The sequence below is a fragment of the Tursiops truncatus genome, chromosome 3 (assembly GCF_011762595.2).
Source record: "Tursiops truncatus isolate mTurTru1 chromosome 3, mTurTru1.mat.Y, whole genome shotgun sequence".
Classification (NCBI taxonomy): Eukaryota; Metazoa; Chordata; class Mammalia; order Artiodactyla; family Delphinidae; genus Tursiops; species Tursiops truncatus.
Window position 1 is genome coordinate 147,996,205 of NC_047036.1, and position 13,126 is coordinate 148,009,330.

The 13,126-nt window shown below is 47.6% G+C and overlaps 1 long non-coding RNA gene across 9 annotated transcripts in view; it reads left to right on the forward strand.

Moving 5' to 3' along the window:
• Positions 1-1,349: 1,349 nt before the first annotated feature.
• LOC117311657 (uncharacterized) overlaps positions 1,350-13,126 on the forward strand; it is a 140,489-nt gene continuing 128,712 nt past the window's right edge. For 5 of the 9 annotated variants that reach the window (XR_012330970.1, XR_012330972.1, XR_012330974.1 and 2 more), the window contains exons 1-3: positions 1,350-1,525; positions 4,877-4,982; positions 10,527-10,621. This is a non-coding gene — a long non-coding RNA (uncharacterized lncRNA). Of the gene's footprint in view, positions 1,526-4,876; positions 4,983-10,526; positions 10,622-12,712; positions 12,843-13,126 lie in introns of all 9 variants that reach the window. The other 4 variants (XR_012330973.1, XR_012330975.1, XR_012330977.1 and 1 more) reach the window with 2 other exon arrangements.

Consider the following 13,126-nt stretch of genomic DNA (forward strand, 5'->3'; position numbering starts at 1 on the left):
CCGCCCGGAGACCTGGATTCTTTGTGCTCCCCTCCTCCTCTTCCTCCTCCTTCGCCGCTTCCCCTCCTCCTCCCACTCTTCCTCCTCGCTCGCCTTTTCCCTCCTTGCGGCCGCGGCTCGGATAGAGGTTACCCAGCGCCCTCCCGTAGCTCTCTGGAGAGCATGTGACCAGGCCGTTAGCGGCGCCGCGAGTGCCCGGCAGTGGCAGGGATGGTGCCTCAAATATCCCTGGAAGCTCTGGTGTCACTTGAATGAAGGAGTCGAGCAGGTGTTGTCCCGGCGGCTGGACCAATCCGAGACCCCCGCCCGTTTGACAACACGGTCGGGAGGCGTGGCCTGTGCCCAACTACTACGGGAGGAAGCCGAGCGCCGCTGGGAGCGCCTGACAAAGTTGCAGACCTGGCGGCGGCCACGCGTTTGCGTGCGTGTGTGAGTGTGTGAGAGCGCGGCCGGAGATGCATGCGCGTGTGCGGGTGCTCGAGGGCAATGGCCGAACGGACTTAAAAAAATAAAAGCGAATTCCAGCTCCGGTTGCAGCTAAAGAAGGGCGAGAGGGGACAGTTTGCGCTGGGACAGCGTCCGCCCGGTCTCCTGACTCGCATCACACCCGCATCGGGCTGGGAAAGTTTCCTCTTTCTGCCTGTTGGAATTCACTTGAGATTCCCAGCCCCGAGGATTGGAGAAGTTTCCTGGATACAGTGATGCTGGGGCCAAACTGGGCACATTTGGGAATTCCTGGCGTTGTGACGCTTTGCATTAAAAAAAAAAAAATCCCTCAAACTATTTAAGATAGGATCAGAGCACTAGATATAGGACTTAGCCTGAGCGACTGCCCCATCTCCCTCTTTTCGCCCCTCTTTGGTGGGCCTTGGTGCCAGATTCTCGCCCCTCCCTCAGTCCAGACGGATTCCGGGCTGGGCTGCAGGGATCCAGGTGACTGACTGGACCTGCATCATTTCCAGGCGGGGGGCTGGGAGGCCCAGGCAGCCCTGAGTCAGCCCGCCGAGGAGCATCGCGTGCCCCGGAGGCTGGAGCTTGAAAGGCAACTTTACGCGTCTCCAAACATACTCTTCCATTTTCTCAAAGCGCTACTCGCCACCCCATTCTGGTTCCCTTTACTCTTCATTCATCGGATGGAAAAGGTCAAAAAATTCTCCCCAAACCCTAAAAACAAAACCCGAGGAAATTCTCTCCGTCTCTTTTCCTTGTTCGAGCTCCCTCCCCAAGCACGGCCGGGGCTGGATTGCCCCCAACCGCTTTCTCCCCCGGCCTGCGGAAGCAGGGAGAAAGTTGGGCGCCGCTCGGAGCGCCTCTTCCCCCGCTGTGTGTGTACGTGTGCACGCTCACGTCTCCCCGGCGCCTGGGCTGGGGACAGGAACTGCTCCGGGCACCGTCAGTCCGACGGCGCTGCTCTGGGGGCTTGCAGGGCTGGGGGAGGGCGGGGACGCGAGCGCCGCGCCACTCACCCCGGGTTGACGCGCCCTCGCCCCTCCCCCGCCGTCTCCATCCTCCTCCTGGAGAACAGGTGAGCCCGGGTACCAGCTCCCACCCCCCGCGCCGGCCCCGGCCTCGGCCCCGCTCTGCTCCCTGCCCTCTGCGGTAATTCGCCGGGGAGGTTTCATCACCCACTGCCCGTGGCGACGCGGCCCTGGGTCTCCGCGGCGGGGCGCACTGCGAGCCTCGTTGGGGCAGCCATGTGACACGGTTGGGGGAGGGGGTGCGGAGACGCTGGGGCCGGGTCATCCTCCGGCCGCCGTTCGGCTTCCAAAGCTCCCTTCCCAGGGTTCCGGATGCACGAGGGCGTTAGGAAGGGGGGTGGGGGCAGGGTGGCCGCCTCTGGCCGCGGCTGTCCAGCGCATCCAGTGGCCTTGAGGTGGGAGGAATGAAAGGAGGGGGTGGGGAAGGCGCCTTCGGGTGGGCTCTCCCCGGGGTTGCAGCGCCTGGGACCTGCTGTCCACCATCCCCACCCGATTTCAGAGCCCAAGGAAATGGTCACTTTGAGGGTCCGAGTCTGCAGCAGTGGCAAGAAACTGGCCACTCATGCCCATGATTCCAATAACAATTACTTCTTGCAGCCTCAGAGCTTTGGGGGAAGGAGGTGGGGTACAAGTACATTCAAATAGGTGGTTAGCATTTCCCACCCTGCTTTTGTTTGCGTAGTTAACTTCCTTTATTAGTTTATGAAACACCGTCTCCTGTAGATCCTGAAAAGACAAAACGTAACCAAAAAAAAACCCGGCAGCAGTCTGGCCTCCCATGAACTCCATAAGCCTCTGAATTACCTGGGTAGGTTTTCTTTCCTTGGAGAGCCTTTTCTGTAGGTGAGAGCATGAGCTATATTGGCATTTAAAAGGGCATCTGGTCTCTTGGTTCTTTGAGCCACAGAAATAGGAGAGGTCCACAGGGTGGGAGCAAGCCGACCTTTGTTGGATGAAGACTCTCGGAGTCTTCTCGGCCACCTGGATCAGGGGCCAGGCAGATGGAGGTCTCTGGGCTCCTGCCTCCCAGAGCTGGGGCATGGCCTTTTGCCACCATGAAGCCCTGGGGCTGCCCTCAGAGGACCTGCATAATGGAAACATTCATCTTGGGGCTTTTTGCTCCAGTCTCACAGGGGACATTCTGGTCTCCTACCTTGTCACCTACCTGAGCCACCTGTCCCTTTAGAACTAAAAGGAAAGTAGTGAACTGTATTTGAGGTGTTGCAAGTTACAGGTACCAGTTCTTAAAAGTTTTATCGTCAGGCCTCTTGGCCAGGGCCAGACATCCAGAGAAGAATGCCCACCCCAGTCCGTCCCATCAGGGCTGAGAAAATTCTGCAGAATCAGGAGGCAGTTTCCTGGGATTACCAGTCTAGGCCACAGGCCTGGGGTGGAAGTGGGGAGGGGAGCTCAGGCTGGTGACTGTGTTGTGATCTCCCCTCGTTCCTTCTTCTAGCTCTGTAACTCAGGACTGGTTTGGCAGACTGCGGCTGGTGACAGTAGGGAGTGGGGAAGGGGCAGTAATAATGGTAGTAATTATTATTATTATTATAATAAAGGAAACATGAATTGAGAATAGATACTGGGCCACGCATTGTGCTTGCAGCTTTGGTGTCTCTCTAGGTGGGCATTGAGACTTGGGAGATGCAAGGACAGTCCAGCTGGTATTGCCCTGAGGCTCAGCAGGGAGTCTTGGCTGGCCGGACCCTCCTTCTCCGTTTAAGACCCAACTGGCAGTGGAAAGGATGAGGCAGGCTCACCTCGTGACATCCTGGGGCTTCTGTGGTTAATGCGTGGAACCCAAGTTTTCCTCTCTAACTCCACCAGTTCAATCCAAACAATAAGTAGGTTAATTCGAGTTAGACTTTGAAAGGGGAGAGGATACTGACAAGTAGAAAAGGAACAGAGGGTATCACAGGAGGGAGGACCAGCAGGGGTAAATGAAGGGAGGAGATATGGTGCGTTTTGTATCGGGAATGGGGGTTGCCCAGTTTGGTATTCAAGTGGAAGATAAAGCTGCCATCTGGGGCCTTGTTGTGGGGCCTTTGTGACAAATCTGTGCTCACCAGAGATCTTGTTTTCACATCCTGATGGCATTTAAGGATGAACCTCCAGGACCCTCTTAGACTAGATTCCCTTTTGGAGTTAGGAAAAGGTCAGGGGCCCAGTGCTGACACTGTGAAGGGGGATACGGATGAGAGGAGTGGGAAGTAATGAGTTGGAATCTTGATGTGGGTTGCTATGCCTAGAAAGGTATTCTTGGAGGATGGGAAGGTATGAGCAGGTGGGGCCTTGGAGGATGGGAAGTTGTTGGATGATGAGGCAATATCGCATAGGTTGATACTTGGTGTCTGGTCCAGGCTGTCTGAGTTCCAAAGCCAGAGTGGAAAACGTGGCTTCCTCGTGGAGAGCTCTTCCTCCTGCAAGCCACGCCCCCTTGGGGCCGACTGTCTGGGCTGACGGCGCCACCTTATGGTTAGAGAGGGAACTGTCTGACCAAATAGTGGACTCTCTCTCCCTGGCTCAAGGGCCTAGGGCACTAATACTGGGTCTTCCACCTGCTCGTCAATTTCCTTAGCAAATCAGTTAATACCGATTTAGGCAATCTCCCCCTTGCAACGACGTGCTTTAATCGCCCCATCAAGAAAATCTCTCTCAAACTTTTTGCTTTTCCTCCCCCATCCTTTGCTGTGAGCCCCAAATCTACCCTCATCATGGCTCCTTTGTGTCATGCCTCTATGAGGGAAAATGAAAAAAAGGTATCCAAGTGAAACTGGACAGACAAAATAACAATAGAATGCTGCTATAAGGCTCCGAAATTCTTGTAAGTAGAGGTCCCTCCCTAAAATGTCTCTGTCTTTCCCTTTATCTCCTTTCATTAAACCAGTGGTTTCATTAAATAGAATTCAGGAGAAAGGAGACTATATCTTCCATATTTGAGTTTGTTTATTGGTACTACAACAAAATTGCTCTCTACTAATTTTCACCGTAAAAGTCCAGGGCCCCAACAACATTATGAGTTAAGAGGGCTTTTGTGGGGCTGGTCTGGAAACCTCACCATCATTTATAATATTGTTTATTTAAGGAGAAAATATTCTGAGTTCCCGAAACAACCGACTTCCAAAGGTTTGGAATACACCACTTTTGTGAATTGGACATTTCCTCTGTGTTGTAGATTAACTGTCAAACCATAGTCATGGACTGACTGGAAACACAAGAGATGAAAAAGAATTTAAAAAAACCCCAAGAGAATAGGACCACTGTCTCCTCACAATAAATCCATTTACTGGAAAGAATGTAAAGCAGTAAAGTTCGGTGTCTGATTGTGGTCTGAGTTTTGTTAATGCCTTGCTCTGAAGCCTGCGGAGTATTCCAGAAGTCGTCTCCGTTTTCCTCAGGTCATGATTTTTGCTTCCGCACTGTGTGTGGAGACAGACTCTAGGAGAAAACGTCCCAGGCCAGGAGCAGCCTGATCTCCGTGGGGAGTGCTGGTGGAGCCCAGAGGTGAGCATCTATGGTCTTGGAATACTACGGAGCTTTCTCTCTGACTGGGTTTGGTCCTAGAACTATGGGTAAGGGAAGGGTCTTTTTGTGGGGCAGTTTACCAGGGAGTCAGATTTTGAAAATTTTCATGAAATGACCAAATCTATTAATGTGATTTAACCATCAGTATACCATCCGGGTCCATGGGACTCAATTTTAGTGTTTGAGTTTTTTTTTTCTGAGCAGTTCTAACTATTTGTAAAGTTTTATGTATCATGACTTTGGCTCTTTTGAAAGGAAATTTTTCAAAGATCAAAGAGAACGTTTACTTTTTAACAAGAACAGAATAAAACTCATTCTATCTTGAATGTACCATATGGGACCATTGGAGCCATTTATGAATCTAAGACTTCACGGGATCTTAGTGATCTGATTTTTCTTATATCTTGAAATGTTTTCCATTTTATCATCCTAGGAATTATTTCATCATTACCCATCAATTATTGCCAATTATGCTAAAAATACTAAAATAATAAGAAAATGGAAGAATGATGGAATCACCATCCAGAAGGTTGATGCAACAGTGAAATAAATCATCACGATTGCATCACCCTTCAGTTTTCTTATTACATTGCTTAGAGTATTACATCATCTTTCAAGAAGGTATAAAAGAGGATCTTCTTTTAAAAATAAATTTATTTATTTTATTTAATTTTATTTTTGGCTGTGTTGGGTCTTCGTTGCTGCGCACGGGCTTTCTCTAGTTGCGGCGAGCAGGGGCTGCTCTTCGTTGTGGTGCACGGGCTTCTTATTGCGGTGGCTTCTCTTGTTGTGGAGCACAGGCTCTAGGCGCACGGGCTTCAGTAGTTGTGGCACGTGGGCTCAGTAGTTGTGGCACATGGGCTTAGTTGCTCCGTGCCATGTGGGATCTTCCCAGACCAGGGCTCGAACCCGTGTTCCCTGCATTAGCAGGCGGATTCTTAACCACTGCACCACCAGGGAAGCCCCGAGGACATCATCTTTGTAGTTTTATTATCACTTTCATTGCATGCCATGGAGAATACAGAATTTTTCATTGCCTGCACAAAATGGTGAAGAGAAGAAAATTGACAAAGGAAAATGTTTTACAGTAGTTAGACAAATCAGAAGGGACAGCAGTGACGTTGACTCTGATGTTAACAGTAAAATTCACTCTGTAAGCAAAGTCTCAGAGTCTGAGTTTTACCATACAACAATCTGGATCAATTTTCTCACACTCCAGAATCGATCAATAAACAATGTATTTTTGAGGACAAAAAATATGGTATTCTCATCCAGTTAGTCATTCAACAAGAATGATTTCATCACCCAATATTTTGCAACAAGAACCTGGACTGTCCTGTTTTGCTCAAAGAAGGGGAGGCCAATCTTCTTGTACCTCTTGTGATGTTTGTTTAGCAAAATTTCCTTGATACAGTTTGAAAGGGACAAATGATGAAGTCGGGTGTGTTTACAAAGGTGATCCAAAGAATATTCTTACTAGTGTTTATAAATGTAAGAAAGAAAATGCTTTGCAATTATGGAGAAAAGAAGATGCCCGTCTTCTCTTTAGGAAAATTACAACCCATCAAAGGTTTGAAAAGTACTAGTTTTATGATGCAAGTGCAAGAAGAACCAGAAATAACAATAAATTAGAACTTATTAGAGATTTGCTTGAAATCTGAAATTAGTATTTGTGAGTTGGATCTGCCCCTGGTGCAGCTGATGAATAGTTAGTTGCATGTAGAGAATGTTGCTCATTTTGAGTTTATATACCTTCAAAGTCAGGAAAAGAGGGAATGAAGATTTGCTATATTTATTTATTTACTTTTGAAATATTTATTTATTTTGGCCGCGCCTGGTCTTAGTTGTGGCATGCAGGATCGTCTTTGCGGTGTGTGGGATCTTTGTTGTAGCGTGCGGGATCTACGACCCCGACCAGGGATCGAACCTGGGCCCCGTGCATTGGGAGCGTGGAGTCTTAACCAGTAGACCACCACCAGGGAAGTCCCTGCTATGTTTAAATTATTCAATTTTGTAATAAAAATTTAAAAGCTGTCCCTTTATTATTATTTCTGTAAATTACTCAGAAAAAGAAAAAGGCTTCATTGGACCAAACGATGATGACAGTTTTTTCCTGCTGTACTGGGGGCTGAGGTTACAGACGAGAATATTAAAACAAAAATCAAGTAAACTCCTTCAGGCAAGCAGGAGCCAGTGTAGAAGGAGCCAGTGAAGAAGCCGTTCCCCCACACCATCTTCCTTAAAAGTCCCTGTTAAGGATTGATGCCTGTTTTACAGTGGGGGGCTTTGAATGACAGACATTGTCATCTAACCTCTCTGTTTATTCTCCCCTTTAGTGGAACTCAGTACTTCTCAAAATTCAGTGGGGATAAGAATTATGTATAATAAAAACATGGATACTGTGTTTTATGTGTGGTAGGCAGGATTTTTAAGATTAATTTTGACCATTCAAGATTTTTACTTTGTTTGAAGACTTTAGAACCTACTTGTCTTAGTCTTCTGGGGCTGCCATCACAGAGTAGCATTGACTGGGTGGCTTAAATGACAAACATTTCTTTCTTTCTGTTTCTCTTGGCTACACCGCGCGGCTTGCGAGGTCTTAGTTCCCTGACCAGGGATCGAACCCTTGTCCTCGGCAGTGAAAGTGCAGAGTCCTAACCATTGGACAACCGGGGAATTCCCACAAATATTTCTTTTTCATAGTTCTGGAGGCTGGAAGCCTGAGATCAGGGTGCCAACGTGATTGGGTTCTTAGTGGAGGCCTGCTTCCCTGAATTATGCATAAAGAGAGGGAGAGAGGGGGAGAGAGAGATATTGAGAGAGAGAAAGAGACAGAGAGAGAGAGATCCATCTCATATCTCCTCCTCTTTTTATAAAGATATTAATCCCATCATGAGGGTCTGACCCTCATAACCTATCTAACCCTACTTACTTCCCAAAGACCCCACCTCCAAATACCATCACACTGGGGGTTAGGCTTTCAACATATGAATTTGGGGAGGACACAAACGTTCAGTCTATAGCACTAACCCACTCTGACATTCAGTCATTCAGTCAACTCTTGTGTGTGTCTGTGTGTTAGACCCCGTGTTGCATACTGGACAGCAAGGAAGAGATAAACCCAGGCACTGTCCTTACAGCAGTACAAATTTAGAGAGGAGGAAATAATAATTTTTACAGCACTGTGTGGTTGGCATTATGATGAAGATGAGGGCAGGGTACTATGGGAACTAAGAGAATGGTTGCCCTCAAGCACTGACCCCTCAATGGTTGACACCTCATAAAATGTGTCAAAGATGAAAAATGTTTAGTTTTTACGTTCGCTTGAAAAACAGGAACTGAAGAATGGTTAAGAGAATGGTTAGGAGGCATTTAGAAGGTGGAAACAGGGAGAAAAAGCATCCCAGGCAGCTGGACCAACATGCACAGAGGCCCAGAGGAGTGAGTGAGAGCAGGCAGGATGGAGACCTGGGTGGCCTGGTGTGGCAGGGAAGGATGGTGTTTTGGAGGAGAGGACTCTTGGCCGAACGTTGACTGGGATTTGATCCCGAGGGCCTGGTGTGTCTGTCTTCATCTGCAAGTAACAGAAAACCCAATGCAGAAGTCTTAAACAATAAAGATGAGTGCGTTACTCCCCATTCCAGAAAGTCCAGAGGTTGTGGGGCTAGTGAGGGTGCAGAGATGGTTTGGAGGAGGAGACCTCCAGGGGGGAAACACCTTGAGAAGTCACGTGGCAAATTGGAGATGCGAAGGTAGAGGCAATTTTTACAAGCTTGTGGGGGACAAACTGGCAAGATAACCAGCTTTTGCACTTGAGGGGTAGATGGGGAAAATGATGGAAGTTTAAGCCTTTCTCTCTCCTTTTTTTTTTTTGGCCGCACCGCGTGGCATATGAGATCTTACATGTTCTCCAACCAGGGATACCGAACCAGGGATCGAATCCATGCCCCCCTGCATTGCAAGGACAGACTCTTAACCACTGGACCGTCAGGGAAGTTCCTAAACCTCTCTTTTACCTCTCTTTTACCAGTTCCCCCTTCACCTGCCCTGTGCTCTTCCACTTCTCTTCCATCTCCCACCCCCATCTCAGTCAGTGCTATCGCTGCTTTTCTGGTTGCTCTAGCAAAAAAAAAGAAAATCCCAGGAGTCCTCTTTGTTATGAAAATGAGCCATTTTCTCCTTCCCTTCACACCTCTGTATGTAACTCATCACCAATTTGTGTTGTTTCTGACTCCAAAATACCTGTCCGAGTCTGTTTGCTTCTCTCCATTTCCACCATCCAAGCCTCAGTCATCTCTGTCTTGTCCTACCGTGGAGCTGACTATCTGCTCTCTTGCTTCCACTTTCGCTCACCAACACTCTCTCCAATCCTAATTCTCTGCACTGTGGCCAGACTGATTAAAAAAAAAAAACAACCAAACCAAGCAACCAACAAAAATAAACCCTCAACCCAATCCTATCACTCCATCGCTTGACTCCAGAGGCCTCCTTAGAATCCAATCCACACTCCTGACCACGGACCGGAAGGCCCTGTAAGATCTGGCCCTGGTGATTTTGCAGGCCTCAGGGGAACCACCCCCTCACTCATTCCCTTCCAGCATCTTTTTTCTATACTACAAATAAGCCAACCTCTTTCCTGCCTTAGGGCCTTCATGCAGGCTGTCCCTGCAAATCAGGGGCCTTGATCAGTTATTATCTTGTTTATTTATTTATTTTCATTGTTTGTTGTCTTACTGTTTTTCCCATCCAAAATGCATTATAAGGGCCCTGACGGAGAGGACATTGTTCGGCAAGTTCAATGTCAAATCCCTAGCACCCACTGCAGTCCCTGACTCACAGCAGATTAAGTGTGTGTGTGGTTATTGAATGATGAAATGCCTTCTGGTTCCATTAGCAGAACTGGGACTTCCAGAGAGGAAACCCCGTTTGGGGGAAAGGTCGTGGATGTAAAGAGTTAGTGGGCCACCCAGGTGCGATATCCAACGCACAATTCAACAGCAACCTCCCCTTTCTTGTGGCATTTCATAGTTTGGCCAAGCCCCTGATTCCACACTGCTTTTTGCTGAAATTATTTCTAGGTTGAAAGTGCTTTCATATACACGGCTTTTTTAAACCTCTCTACAGCCTTGGGAGGGAGTAGAATTATTATTCCCATTTTACAGATGAAAACCTCAAGCTCAGAGATTCTTGTCCAAGGCACATACAGCTGGAAGGGTCAAGTCCAGATCTGAACTTGGGTATTCAGATTGCCAGATCTTTGTATTTTATTATTGTTCTGAAGTCAGAACCCACTTCGCCATCCCCACCAGTGAATAATAAGTATTATACATCATGTTGCAAAACACTTTCATTTTGATGATGAACAAAGTGAACTTAGCCTGACGGCCAGAGGAATCCAGTGCCCATGTATGTGTGTGTGTGTGTATATATATATATATATATATATATATATATATATATATATATACACACACACACACACACACAAATATATATATATGTATATATTTTTTTCTCCTTAAGACCTTAAAACCTTGAGAGGCAGAAGAAGTAGGAAGAAGTAAAAGAGAGAAAAGTAAAAGAAAGTCCTCAGAAGAAAGAAATGCACAGGAACTAAGGTAAGATTACAATCTAAAAGGAAGCCAAAGAATGTTTTTTAGACTCTTCTTGTTTTTTTTTTTTAAGTTTTTTATGTTTTAAATTTATTTATTTATTTTTGGCTGCGTTGGGTCTTTGTTGCTGTGCGTGGGCTTTCTCTAGTTGCAGTGAATGGGGGCTACTCTTCGTTGCGGTGCGCGGGCTTCTCATTGTGGTGGCTTCTCTTGTTGTGGGCTCTAGGTGCACAGGCTTCAGTAGTTGTGGCACATGGCTTAGTTGCTCCATGGCATGTGGGATCTTCCCGGACCAGGGCTCGAACCCGTATCCCCTGCATTGGCAGGCGGATTCTTAACCACTGCGCCCCCAGGGAAGCCCACTCTTCTTGTTTTTTGGCTAGGTAACAAACAAAAAGAAGTGGGTAACAAGATAAATTAGGCATACAAAACTAAAGCAAGAGGGCTGATAATTGATGAGAAAAGAGCCCTCGGGGGATAAGGCAGAAGGAGAGAGAGGGAGAGGCGGACCAGAAGGGGATGCTCTGCAAGAAGCCTGGGTCCATCATCATCAACCTCGTGAAGGTCACTGCAGGCTGGCCGGTGCTGGGTGTTTAGGAGGGACAGAAAAGAGGAAGGTGTTGGGCCCTTGACGTCAGTTACTGATGGTGGAGATGAAGAAGGGTAAGGAGAGCTAATCTATGGAGTGTGGAGGGGAGGGACAGCTCTTGGGTAGGTAGGGATCTAGGCACTGTGGCCTTCAAATCTCAGCCTTGATGCCAGTTAGCTGTGTGATCTCATCCAGGTTACTTAGCCTCTCTGTTGAGGCTTGAATTTATGTCGAGCAGCCTCAGTCTTCTCAACATAAGTTCAAGGATAATAACGTGTGCTTCGCAGGGTCGTTGTAGGATTATGTGAGATAGCGTGTCAAATGCCTTGCTTTTGGCACCTGGCACTCACTGAACAGCCATTGTTTGCCCCAGTGATCAAAGCAGGCAGTGGTGGCTGTGGCCACTCTCTGACCCACATCCCAGTGTGAGTAAGAACCGTGACCTTCTGTTGCTTTGGACACTATCAGGTCCTCAGAGGACAGGAAACAGAGTTGGCGAGCTGCCCCCTCCTTCTACCTTGGTTGATGGTGAGACTGGGGTGGGTTTCATCTGGGGTCAGCTGTGTGGGTAGCAGCTGGGTCCATTTTTATTTGCAGGTTATCGTGTGCCGTTACTTAGCACATTTGCTTTTTCAAAATGCCTTAATGGAATGCTATAGTAAAAAGAGAAAAATCTTTCATTCGTATGTGTGTGTCATCCAAATGATATTTTTAAAGATTTATTTTTGTGTGTTCACGATGTTCTTGAATAATCTTTCCATAAGTACGGTCAAAGATAAAACACGTGGTACACAAAATCTGGTCGTGCATAGTTTAGAGTATGACTGTCTTTTGACCAGCCCTGGGCTACATTTCCCGAGTTCTGCACTGTGTTTCCTTAGGAGGGCTTGCGTGAGCTGGTTTGCTGACTGGGAAACTTTTGAACGCAGACCAAGCTAATGGTGGTACCCTCTGCCAGTGTCACCCTTTCCCTTTTTCCACCCACAGTCTGGCTCTCTGTCTGGACTCGTGGAGGCCAGACTCTTTGTGTCTCAGTCATTTATTCAACAAATATCCGATGGACACCTTTGCTGTGCTGGGTGCTGGGCTGGGCTTTGTGGGATATGGTGGTGAATAAGATGGGCAAGGTAGCTCGTCTCATGCTGCACATAAAGTAATGAGAAAATAGAGTGTCTAAGGGCCTGTGTCAATGAGCGTGGTCTGAGAAGGCTTCTCTGAATAAGGATTATTTCTATAAAAATCTGAATGACATGAAAAAGCCCACCGTATGAAGACAGAGGGAGGCTACTCCCAGCCAGAAGCAGAGTAAGAACCGAGGCCCTGAGGTTGGAACTAAGGTTGACTTGTTCGAAGAACTGAAAGGTGGTTAGTGTGGCCGAGGTCTAGTGAGTGATGGGGAAAGTGGCAGTAGATGAGAAATTTAAGGCCAACGGCCAGGGCAAAGGCCTGCTGTAAACAAAATACCATAGACTGGGCGGCTTAAACAACAGATATTTATTCTCTTCCAGATCTGGAGGCTGGGAAGTCTGAGATCAGGGTGCCAGCCTGGCTGGGTTCTGCTGAGGGCCCTCTTCCTGGCTTGTAGATGGCCATCTCCTTGCTGTGTTTTCACACGGTGGGGAGAGAGAAAGAAAGAGGGTAAGCTCTGTGGTCTTTTCTTTTAAGGGCGTTAATCCCATCATGGGATGCTTCACCCTCATGACCTCATCTATCCTAATTATCTCCCAAAGGTCTCACCTCCAAACAACCTTTCCACCAGGGGTTAGGGTTTCCACATATGAATTTTGGGAGATACAAACATTCTGTCCATATCATGAATTTCACTGTTAAGCATTATGGAACCCTTGAATCCTGTGCAGTTATCTTAGAGAGGGAGGGAGAGGAGGGCATTGTGGCAGCAAAAACACTTGGCCAAGGGCTGG